This window comes from Stegastes partitus, unplaced genomic scaffold, assembly GCF_000690725.1.
Source record: "Stegastes partitus isolate 25-593 unplaced genomic scaffold, Stegastes_partitus-1.0.2 Scaffold1761, whole genome shotgun sequence".
NCBI classification, from domain to species: Eukaryota; Metazoa; Chordata; class Actinopteri; family Pomacentridae; genus Stegastes; species Stegastes partitus.
The window spans coordinates 91,557-104,762 of record NW_007579492.1 but is presented as its reverse complement, the minus strand read 5'-3'; positions in this window follow the sequence as shown (position 1 = coordinate 104,762).

Sequence of the window (13,206 nt, the reverse complement as noted above, 5' to 3'; positions counted from 1 at the left end):
TCCGATCATGTTGGTGTAGTTTGTCCACATCACAACCTGACGCCCAGCAAAGTCTCCCGGCCGCAAGTTTTGCGGAATGAACATTTGGGATGGACAAGACACTCAAAACGTTCACTTTCGTCGTCTCCTGAAGGGGGCGCTGTGTCTATGCGCGCTGCCATTACCATGGCAACGTAGAGCTCGTTCTATCTTTAAATAATTTGACAGAACAAAGAACTAACTTAACAGTAAGCCATTAGATAAAACGTCCACTTGGCGATCTATTTCCTTTCAAAACACCATTTTTGGCTGATGTATCCTCCGTGCAGCGTCCACGTCGCCTCTTTTAAAAGCATTTCGTATCGGTCTTCGTTGCTCCATTGCAGACATCCTGGGGACAATTGAATTGCTGTCGTAAGTGTAAAAATCTCAGCAATAAAACGTAATTGTCATCTTTTGTTCTGGACCTTATGCGGCCTTGTCAGGATGCATTTAGAGAGAGGGACGACTGAAGTGTCCATTTTCCCCTGGTTACATACCGGTGAAGAGAAGTCATTTCAGCAGATTCAGAAGCAGTAGTAGTTCCTTTTGGCACCTTTACAGTGGGGAGCCATTAATCGCCCATTGTCCACCGGCTAAGAGGCTCAGTGGAGCAGAATCACTATATTAATTAGGATGTACGGTGCCTGCTTCGAATGTAAAGTGAGTCAATTAGTCCACATATTCACTTCAGTCCAGCTCCCCAAGTCCAAATACCTTTTAGAATCAAAAGGGTGGACATGTTTGATTTATGCCATTCACTCAGCTTTCCCCTGCACTCCGTCATTTCCAAGCTTCTTTTCAGTTCTCTTTCTCATTTTCTTTCTTGGGAACTCTTCATTTTCTGACCTTTCGGCTGCATCTTCTGGTCTGATTCAGTGACTGGTGGTAGCGCCGCTGTCATGGCTGACATTCCTAACACATGATAATAACCTGTGACACCTGTCTCTGGTTTAAGGATGGCCTCTGGTGTCAGATAAATGTCCTCCTCGACCTTTCTTCCACCATATGCTGCCTGCAAGTTAATGCCTTCCCCGTCTTGCTGATGCCACTTTTGCTCTGGTGGAGTTCCACTAAAAGCTCTGCAACACCAGTAAGTGGAACCTCAGTCTGGAGCAGACAAAATAAACTCAACCTGAGTGTCCATTCTCAGTAATTTGTTTAAAAAATTATTGTTTGGCTTCTGAGAAAAGTGCCAAGCTTTCTTTACTGATAAGCTACAACACCACAATCAGCTGTTTAATAGATGACTGAAATCTGCCACCATGATGCAGTAACTCCGGTGCAGGTTGGTGTTTGCTGAGCCATCAGCCTCAGAAACAGCACTTGAACAGACCAGGCTTTTTGTTGAACTGACAACAGACCGACCTCACTATTCAGGGCTCCAGACTGTCACCAGTTTAGTTGCATTTGCGACCGTTTTTTGAGAGTGTGCGAGTTAAAAACTTCAAGTGGTGGCATTAGTGCGAGTAAACAATGATCGTGAAGCTGTAACCAGCACAGGCAGCTGCTGTGTTAACCACAGTGGTGGAAAGTAGTGTTTGTATAACTTTGGTGTACTGTGGTATTTATGCTTACAAATGCGATCTTCTCCCATCTAAATACGCTGTTCATTCTGCTCATAGAAAAGACCACATGTAGAAAAAAATCACTCTGTTTCATCTTGGACAAATGTGAAGTTAGAATGCTCTAGTTCAGTCTTTAAAAGTCATTTTTGGTTGCACACCTGTCTGAGAAAACCGCAGATACTAAGGCCATCCATGAATCCTGAATGCAATCTCTTCCACATTTTAGCATCATTCCGATTGAACTTTCAAATGCTTCTTGGATGTTCCTGCACTTATATTTTTTCTAGATTTGGTAGCTGTCCAACTGCAGGGATGTGATTTTTGCTTGCTCCGAACACGACTGTGTTCTTTCCTTGGAGGACAGCTCATGATGCTAAGCTAAATCTTCAACCAAGGTACATTTTCTTGCTAGCCAGATGACACCGACTTTATATGTTGATCATGTTTTCTTAGTTGCCTTTAACTTGAGAAAAGGTGCCGTGCATATGGGACAGTTTTATCACTTCTATCTACAGATACATGCAACGTACTAATGAAGTTCGTGTTAGACAGTCAAAAGCCCCCGGGGGAAGTGAGTTACTAAGTGGGGTTTTGCAGCTACTGTTTTCAAGGTCAAGACTGAAATGTCAGTGTACACAGTCTGGAATCAGATTGGGTTGGACGCCGTTCGCAGGCAAAGTCTGGAAGCTGGCAAGAAAACGAGTTGCAATCACCGCCATTGTCTCCTCGTCTTCCTCCCTCCTTCTGCTCTCCCCCTTTCCTTTGTCTTGACAAAGGCAAGCCTCCCCGCTCATCTCCTGTCCTGCCTTGGTAATAGCACATTAGTTTGTAGGACATTAGTCAGTAAAAATGAAAGCATATGGCGCGTAATATTTACTTGTAATGAGCCTGAGTGCCACCATGCGCGGAAACCAAATTACGAGTGCCTCGTTTTGTGGCAGCCCAATAAATATTTTACCCTGTAAAAAGTATGGATGACGTGAGGGGGATGAGAGAGCCACCTGTTCTTGTCTGCTAAATGATTTACCAGATGTCTCATCTTCTTTCTATTTTGTCTTCGGTCGTCCCCTCCATTCGTTTCCCTATTTCCCCCAGGTCCACTAGAGAGAGAGAGAGAGGAGAGAGGAGAGAGGGTGTTCGACAAAAATAGGAGATTAAGGAGAGGAAGCACAAAAGAAGATGTAGTACACCGAGGAAGTGTCACGCTAATTTAGGAACAGCAAGAGCGAGCATGAATGGGATTCGCAAACCTTCCTGTGTACTCCTCACACTCCTGAACAACTCAAACTTAGTGCTAAAGTAATTCTGCCCATTCACCAAAGTGCTAAACTCCACCGGTGAGGCTGAACGTTATGCATCACTGATTCTACACCGTATCACACTTTTTAACAGGATTTTTATTATGCACTTCACATATTTTTTTTTACAAGGGGAACACTGCAAAGGCTGCTTATATAGTAAGATGAGGCCTGGTTAAAACAAAGTAGATGTATCTAAAACTGGAGGCACTAACGTTTCATGGAATAATTTTCTTCTCCAGAGTTTGGTCTCAGGGTAAGCAGGGCACTCCAGATGTCCACAGCAATGTTTTCCAGTTCCTCCAGGGGTATCTCAAGGCGATCCTACACCAGATGAGAGCTGCAATCCCTCAAGCAAGTTCTGGGTCTGCCCCGAGGTCTCCTGCCCAGAAAACCTCTAAAGAAAGATTTCTGTGCGCTGAAATTCAATCTTTACTGAGACATTGTTTTCTGTAACTTTTAGTCTTGTGTTGAATAATTCTGGAACTTTAATCTGTTCTTTAATGCTATTATCTGATAAGGCCTTGATGCATGTAATAAAAGATTCCCGCAGAATCTGGGCACACCTGCAGTCTCTCTAATGTCCACCAGGGGGCAACAAATCAGGTTATCAGATTAATGGGAAGTCTATGAGACGACGACTCTACTTGTCACTGGTTTTGCTATGTCAGTAAACATCTTTCTGATGAGTTTATGGTTTTAATCACTAGTTGTAAGATTTTGTGAATAAAGCATGATGTTTATTTTCTAAATTAAGGCCCCATTTAGAGGAAAATAGACGATAAAGCGGGGTATGTTTAGGGCATGGTGTGCATAGTGTCCTTGAGTTCTCAGTCAGATGCTTCCTTTGCTCATCACAACTGGTCTAAAAACATAACAAAACAAAAAAATAACCAAGATGGCGCAGGTCAAATTCTAAACTTAAAGCTTAAAAACAAAAGCCCACTAACCAATGAGTTTTTGTTTACTTCTGTCTTTTTATGTATAGTGTATGTAAAACACTTTGAATTGCATTCTTTGTATGAAACATACTTTATGAATAAAGTTTATTGTCATTAATATAACTAATTTATCCGTTTTGATTTGTCATCAAACCTCACAGGTTTTAACATACAACAGACTCTAATACACTCACCCGTCATTGTCATTTTGCATCGTCAGTAATACTAGTAATGTAGTCATTTATTTTACATCTTTCCCATCACTTGGCTTAACTGATTAGTAAACAGGGAGGGATTACAGACACATGGTTTAGTTTGCCATCCCCTCCTCCACTAAATAACCTTCCTTTAGCTAACAGGGGTTCCACCTTGTTCTGGAGGTTGCTTATTTTCCTGCATCTACTTCCTTGTATCCAAGAAAATGAATTTAAGCGAGCTAAACCAAATGCGAGCAACGATGTTACACCTACACCAGCCTTTCTGCCTGTGAAGGTGTCTTATAGTGACTACATACAGCAGGTGATTTGGGTCGACTGCTGAGATGTTCTCCGGCTGATCGGTAACTATGGTGTCGCCAACTGTGAAGGAAAATAAACAGTTCTACTGAAGATCTTAATACTATATGTCCAGGCTTGCTGAGTTGTACTTTGGTTGCGTTCGTCTAAATCGTTTGTGCAAGTTGTGTAAGTTTGACAAAGCTGCTCATACTTCATCTTGCATATAGTGCCTGATATAATAAACAATATATTCTATAAGTATCTTGTTCGCATCGTCTCCTTCGGCTCCACAGAACCCTACACGTCCTCCCAGCAGCCCACTGCAGCTCTCCACAACTTGACTTTTATATTACTGCGCTATTTATCACATTTATTATTCCGTACGCAACTTCTCCCAGACACACGAATGTCCAATACAGGCACCGAGGAGCCTCGGAGGTATACTGTATATATCCACATATGCACGCATACAAATTCAGACCTCACACACAGCCGCCAACAAAGATTCTGTTTCTGAAAAGATAAATCGGAGCCAGGAGCTCTCGCACACACACACACACACTCACACATGCAGATCATGCTTCCAAACAAAGAGAGAAGTGGCATTTTGACATTAAGAGGAAGAGAAATACACAAATCCCTCCCACTATACCTGGGATTTGGGCCAACACACACTCACACCCTCTGTCTCTCTAACTCTTGGGAGAACAGGAGCTTAGTACAGGAGGACTCAGATGGTGTGTGTGTGTGTGTGTGTGTGTGTGTGTGTGTGTTTGTGTGTGTGTGTGTGTGTGTCCACCTCCTCACGTCTTGAATAGCTGTCTTTTCTGTTTTCCCTGTTCCCGTCCTCCTCTACTTTCTCATCATTGTTTCTTCTCCTTCGTTCCTTTCTTTTACCCTCTCGCTGCTTTTTGTCTGCCAACACACGTCACCCTCTGCTTCTTCTAAATATAAATAAATAAAAAAATAAATAAAAGTTATAAATGCTACAGTAATAACTGTTATTACACTCAGAGCTGACGGAACAGTAAATGCTGCGTTTTTACGTGGGTTGCCTTTGTAATGTAATTTCAGCACAATTTAGCCTATTTGTAGACGGGCTAGCAGCTCCCACTCCTTCGTGCTAAGCTAGGCTAAATGCCAAGGGCCACACATCTGAGAGGAAGAGCGGGAAAGAGGCATATGTATACACTGTGTATGGGTGTCTTCCTCAAGCTCTCGTCCTTCACCAGAGGCCTGGAAGTATCAGGGTCATCACAGCTGTTCATAGGACTGAACTCTTCTATGTGGGCAGAGACGTACCTGGATTTTGCTGGAGCCTCTCTAACAGTTTGGTGTTTACAGCCCTTAATGCTGCTAATAATACTGGTGCCATTGCACATCTGTTCCACTTGCTCCTTCAGCTACCGGTACCCTTGTTCTTCTCAGGGTCTTTCATCCTTATGTTATTGTCAGTTGGCGTTATGGAAACCATAACTGCCCTCCTGCAAGGTGGAGCAGTTGGTAGCAGCGTTGCAAGAAGAAGGTCACCGGTTCGATCTTTCTGCATGGAGTCTCCATGTTCTCCCCGTGCAGCGTGGGTTCTCTCTGGGTTCTGGGATGGATGGATAGATGGATAACTGCTCTCTTCTGCACCACTATGTCCAGCTGGTTAGTCAGCACCTGCTCGTCACTCTGAGACTTGAAGCTCTTTTGGTGGTTTACCAATGGCACTTAAGGTCTTCTTTGCTATACTCTGCAAAGATGTTCATGTCCAACATCCCAGTCATATTGCTAAACCTCTCCGGTTATGCTGCTGCTACTCTATGGACTACTGGGCTATCTTGGGGTATCTGAACCTGGGGTCTTACCCTGAGCTCTGCCTCTATAGATCTGGTGCTTGTGTCCTGTTCTTGTGCTGCCATGATCACAGCTGTCCTTCAGACTGGTCTTTTCTAGTCACTGGTAGGATTTTCAGCCAGTGGTACCTTCCATGGAGAGAACATTTCCTCTTTATCTCCCTGTTTCTTCTGCTCTCTTAGCAGGTCATCCTTGTGTTCTCATACTCATGTATTCATGATTGCTTGTTGTTTAATCCTTTGACACTTTTTCTTGCTCATAGAGTCTCAGGGTGCTGAGTGTTGGGTGGAACCCTTTGTTTTTACGTCGGGACATCAGCAGCATCTGTCTCCTGGTGTGGCTGGTTTGCTGTTGCAGCTGGGTATCTGATGGCTGCCGGGGCTCACATGTCAATGGCTAATTCCTTCTATTGAGCTGACTTCTCTTACCCCTCAGGAGACATCTGGCTTTCACTGACCTCCTTACACTGGACAATAGAAGACACAGGTATTTATAGCTGGTTGATGTAGTTACTGTCCTGTCTTCTGGGAACCGCTGGTAATGACAATTATGTTTAATATTGTGATGGAGTTAAATTAATCTTTGTTTATTTTGTGTTTCTTTTCTAGTTTTTTGGCCAGTGACTCACACAGCCATGGAGACTTTCTAACTTGTTGTTGCTGTGTTATGTGTCAGCCTGCTAGTTGTGGGCGCTGGGTTGTTTACAATGCCTTCGTATTTTGATTATTTACAGTATTTACTTTAAAAACAAATAAAATAAAAAATGACAGTCATCACCAAAAAACGTACGTTGTCCCACCTGTAAAACATCCCAGCAGCGTTTATAGATTAGAGGATTTTCATGAGTCATTACTGCCTCCTTGCTATTGTCATTTACTTCCCTCACAGTCTTCTTCGTCTCCCTTCCTCGTCCTCCTCTGCTCGTTTCTCTGCTTCACCCTCTCCGGAAAGTCTTCTCAGCATCTTTCCCCTTCACTTTCGTCGGCCTCCTCTTTCATCCCAAATCCTTACTCCACTCCTATCTCCCTCCTCTCCTCTTCTGAAAAAAAAAAAAAAAAAAGGTATCACCTCTTCTCAAGGATGTCCTGGATTTTGCAGCTACGCTATCACCATGGGGACTGTTACCGGGGAGATAATGAGCGAGAGCGATACGGAGCGACNGTTGCAATCACCGCCATTGTCTCCTCGTCTTCCTCCCTCCTTCTGCTCTCCCCCTTTCCTTTGTCTTGACAAAGGCAAGCCTCCCCGCTCATCTCCTGTCCTGCCTTGGTAATAGCACATTAGTTTGTAGGACATTAGTCAGTAAAAATGAAAGCATATGGCGCGTAATATTTACTTGTAATGAGCCTGAGTGCCACCATGCGCGGAAACCAAATTACGAGTGCCTCGTTTTGTGGCAGCCCAATAAATATTTTACCCTGTAAAAAGTATGGATGACGTGAGGGGGATGAGAGAGCCACCTGTTCTTGTCTGCTAAATGATTTACCAGATGTCTCGTCTTCTTTCTATTTTGTCTTCGGTCGTCCCCTCCATTCGTTTCCCTATTTCCCCCAGGTCCACTAGAGAGAGAGAGAGAGGAGAGAGGAGAGAGGGTGTTCGACAAAAATAGGAGATTAAGGAGAGGAAGCACAAAAGAAGATGTAGTACACCGAGGAAGTGTCACGCTAATTTAGGAACAGCAAGAGCGAGCATGAATGGGATTCGCAAACCTTCCTGTGTACTCCTCACACTCCTGAACAACTCAAACTTAGTGCTAAAGTAATTCTGCCCATTCACCAAAGTGCTAAACTCCACCGGTGAGGCTGAACGTTATGCATCACTGATTCTACACCGTATCACACTTTTTAACAGGATTTTTATTATGCACTTCACATATTTTTTTTTACAAGGGGAACACTGCAAAGGCTGCTTATATAGTAAGATGAGGCCTGGTTAAAACAAAGTAGATGTATCTAAAACTGGAGGCACTAACGTTTCATGGAATAATTTTCTTCTCCAGAGTTTGGTCTCAGGGTAAGCAGGGCACTCCAGATGTCCACAGCAATGTTTTCCAGTTCCTCCAGGGGTATCTCAAGGCGATCCTACACCAGATGAGAGCTGCAATCCCTCAAGCAAGTTCTGGGTCTGCCCCGAGGTCTCCTGCCCAGAAAACCTCTAAAGAAAGATTTCTGTGCGCTGAAATTCAATCTTTACTGAGACATTGTTTTCTGTAACTTTTAGTCTTGTGTTGAATAATTCTGGAACTTTAATCTGTTCTTTAATGCTATTATCTGATAAGGCCTTGATGCATGTAATAAAAGATTCCCGCAGAATCTGGGCACACCTGCAGTCTCTCTAATGTCCACCAGGGGGCAACAAATCAGGTTATCAGATTAATGGGAAGTCTATGAGACGACGACTCTACTTGTCACTGGTTTTACTATGTCAGTAAACATCTTCCTAATAAGTTTATGGTTTTAATCACTAGTTGTAAGATTTAGTAAATACAGCATGATGTTTATTTTCTAAATTAAGGCCCCATTTAGAGGAAAATAGACGGTAAAGCGGGGTATGTTTAGGGCATGGTGTGCATAGTGTCCTTGACTTCTCAGTCAGATGCTTCCTTTGCTCATCACAACTGGTCTAAAAACATAACAAAACAAAAAAATAACCAAGATGGCGCAGGTCAAATTCTAAACTTAAAGCTTAAAAACAAAAGCCCACTAACCAATGAGTTTTTGTTTACTTCTGTCTTTTTATGTATAGTGTATGTAAAACACTTTGAATTGCATTCTTTGTATGAAACATACTTTATGAATAAAGTTTATTGTCATTAATATAACTAATTTATCCGTTTTGATTTGTCATCAAACCTCACAGGTTTTAACATACAACAGACTCTAATACACTCACCCGTCATTGTCATTTTGCATCGTCAGTAATACTAGTAATGTAGTCATTTATTTTACATCTTTCCCATCACTTGGCTTAACTGATTAGTAAACAGGGAGGGATTACAGACACATGGTTTAGTTTGCCATCCCCTCCTCCACTAAATAACCTTCCTTTAGCTAACAGGGGTTCCACCTTGTTCTGGAGGTTGCTTATTTTCCTGCATCTACTTCCTTGTATCCAAGAAAATGAATTTAAGCGAGCTAAACCAAATGCGAGCAACGATGTTACACCTACACCAGCCTTTCTGCCTGTGAAGGTGTCTTATAGTGACTACATACAGCAGGTGATTTGGGTCGACTGCTGAGATGTTCTCCGGCTGATCGGTAACTATGGTGTCGCCAACTGTGAAGGAAAATAAACAGTTCTACTGAAGATCTTAATACTATATGTCCAGGCTTGCTGAGTTGTACTTTGGTTGCGTTCGTCTAAATCGTTTGTGCAAGTTGTGTAAGTTTGACAAAGCTGCTCATACTTCATCTTGCATATAGTGCCTGATATAATAAACAATATATTCTATAAGTATCTTGTTCGCATCGTCTCCTTCGGCTCCACAGAACCCTACACGTCCTCCCAGCAGCCCACTGCAGCTCTCCACAACTTGACTTTTATATTACTGCGCTATTTATCACATTTATTATTCCGTACGCAACTTCTCCCAGACACACGAATGTCCAATACAGGCACCGAGGAGCCTCGGAGGTATACTGTATATATCCACATATGCACGCATACAAATTCAGACCTCACACACAGCCGCCAACAAAGATTCTGTTTCTGAAAAGATAAATCGGAGCCAGGAGCTCTCGCACACACACACACACACTCACACATGCAGATCATGCTTCCAAACAAAGAGAGAAGTGGCATTTTGACATTAAGAGGAAGAGAAATACACAAATCCCTCCCACTATACCTGGGATTTGGGCCAACACACACTCACACCCTCTGTCTCTCTAACTCTTGGGAGAACAGGAGCTTAGTACAGGAGGACTCAGATGGTGTGTGTGTGTGTGTGTGTGTGTGTGTGTGTGTGTTTGTGTGTGTGTGTGTGTGTGTCCACCTCCTCACGTCTTGAATAGCTGTCTTTTCTGTTTTCCCTGTTCCCGTCCTCCTCTACTTTCTCATCATTGTTTCTTCTCCTTCGTTCCTTTCTTTTACCCTCTCGCTGCTTTTTGTCTGCCAACACACGTCACCCTCTGCTTCTTCTAAATATAAATAAATAAAAAAATAAATAAAAGTTATAAATGCTACAGTAATAACTGTTATTACACTCAGAGCTGACGGAACAGTAAATGCTGCGTTTTTACGTGGGTTGCCTTTGTAATGTAATTTCAGCACAATTTAGCCTATTTGTAGACGGGCTAGCAGCTCCCACTCCTTCGTGCTAAGCTAGGCTAAATGCCAAGGGCCACACATCTGAGAGGAAGAGCGGGAAAGAGGCATATGTATACACTGTGTATGGGTGTCTTCCTCAAGCTCTCGTCCTTCACCAGAGGCCTGGAAGTATCAGGGTCATCACAGCTGTTCATAGGACTGAACTCTTCTATGTGGGCAGAGACGTACCTGGATTTTGCTGGAGCCTCTCTAACAGTTTGGTGTTTACAGCCCTTAATGCTGCTAATAATACTGGTGCCATTGCACATCTGTTCCACTTGCTCCTTCAGCTACCGGTACCCTTGTTCTTCTCAGGGTCTTTCATCCTTATGTTATTGTCAGTTGGCGTTATGGAAACCATAACTGCCCTCCTGCAAGGTGGAGCAGTTGGTAGCAGCGTTGCAAGAAGAAGGTCACCGGTTCGATCTTTCTGCATGGAGTCTCCATGTTCTCCCCGTGCAGCGTGGGTTCTCTCTGGGTTCTGGGATGGATGGATAGATGGATAACTGCTCTCTTCTGCACCACTATGTCCAGCTGGTTAGTCAGCACCTGCTCGTCACTCTGAGACTTGAAGCTCTTTTGGTGGTTTACCAATGGCACTTAAGGTCTTCTTTGCTATACTCTGCAAAGATGTTCATGTCCAACATCCCAGTCATATTGCTAAACCTCTCCGGTTATGCTGCTGCTACTCTATGGACTACTGGGCTATCTTGGGGTATCTGAACCTGGGGTCTTACCCTGAGCTCTGCCTCTATAGATCTGGTGCTTGTGTCCTGTTCTTGTGCTGCCATGATCACAGCTGTCCTTCAGACTGGTCTTTTCTAGTCACTGGTAGGATTTTCAGCCAGTGGTACCTTCCATGGAGAGAACATTTCCTCTTTATCTCCCTGTTTCTTCTGCTCTCTTAGCAGGTCATCCTTGTGTTCTCATACTCATGTATTCATGATTGCTTGTTGTTTAATCCTTTGACACTTTTTCTTGCTCATAGAGTCTCAGGGTGCTGAGTGTTGGGTGGAACCCTTTGTTTTTACGTCGGGACATCAGCAGCATCTGTCTCCTGGTGTGGCTGGTTTGCTGTTGCAGCTGGGTATCTGATGGCTGCCGGGGCTCACATGTCAATGGCTAATTCCTTCTATTGAGCTGACTTCTCTTACCCCTCAGGAGACATCTGGCTTTCACTGACCTCCTTACACTGGACAATAGAAGACACAGGTATTTATAGCTGGTTGATGTAGTTACTGTCCTGTCTTCTGGGAACCGCTGGTAATGACAATTATGTTTAATATTGTGATGGAGTTAAATTAATCTTTGTTTATTTTGTGTTTCTTTTCTAGTTTTTTGGCCAGTGACTCACACAGCCATGGAGACTTTCTAACTTGTTGTTGCTGTGTTATGTGTCAGCCTGCTAGTTGTGGGCGCTGGGTTGTTTACAATGCCTTCGTATTTTGATTATTTACAGTATTTACTTTAAAAACAAATAAAATAAAAAATGACAGTCATCACCAAAAAACGTACGTTGTCCCACCTGTAAAACATCCCAGCAGCGTTTATAGATTAGAGGATTTTCATGAGTCATTACTGCCTCCTTGCTATTGTCATTTACTTCCCTCACAGTCTTCTTCGTCTCCCTTCCTCGTCCTCCTCTGCTCGTTTCTCTGCTTCACCCTCTCCGGAAAGTCTTCTCAGCATCTTTCCCCTTCACTTTCGTCGGCCTCCTCTTTCATCCCAAATCCTTACTCCACTCCTATCTCCCTCCTCTCCTCTTCTGAAAAAAAAAAAAAAAAAGGTATCACCTCTTCTCAAGGATGTCCTGGATTTTGCAGCTACGCTATCACCATGGGGACTGTTACCGGGGAGATAATGAGCGAGAGCGATACGGAGCGACAGACGGATGGAAGCTGGCGGTTGGCGGCGGCGGCGGCGGCGGCGGAGGGGGAACTCCGGCTTCACGCGGCCTTTCTTCGGACGACGGTGTGGAAAAAAATAACAGGAAAGCAGACAAACAAGGTCAACGGGCCGATAGGGAAGTTAAAGACGTGGATGAAAGGAAATGACAGAAAGATAGCAAAGGGGTTGAGTGTTTTTTTATTTATATTTTTTAAGACAGGTAATTGAGAGAGAGAGGAGGCAGATAGGTAATGAAGCCTGATTTCAAAGGCTGCGTGGTACAAGAGGGCTGGTAAGTGGCTCAAAGACATGGAGAGGGTGATGGGAGAAAGATGAGAGAGACCCGAGGAAGGTGGTGGTGGTGGTGGTGGGGGGAAGATGTAGGAGAGACGAGTCGGACCGAGGATGGGATGATAAGAGAGGGGAAATGATGAAAAGGAAATGAGAGATAAGAAAACTGAGGGTGATATAAGAGGAGAGGGAGGAATTAACGATTGAAGAAGAAGAAGAAGAAGCGGTGGTGGTGGTGAGGGGGTGGAACAGCATGCAGGTGGTGCACTTGACTTGATGTATGGGGCAGACATGGGCATTTAATTACAGCGTCATCCAACAGCGATGTAATGGAAATGATAGAGATTAATGCATTCCCTTCAAAAACAATAGAAAAAAAATCAATTCAGTAAAGCTTTGAGCCGGAATGATTGTTTTACTTGTATTTTCCTTTTAATGATGACTTTATAGTGTCCATGTGCTTACTCGGTTTGAAAGAAAACATGAACTAAAGACGTTTTTGCCGTCAAAAATTGGTTCAAATTAATTAAAAAGTGAGCGTTAGTTGTCGATGTTGGAC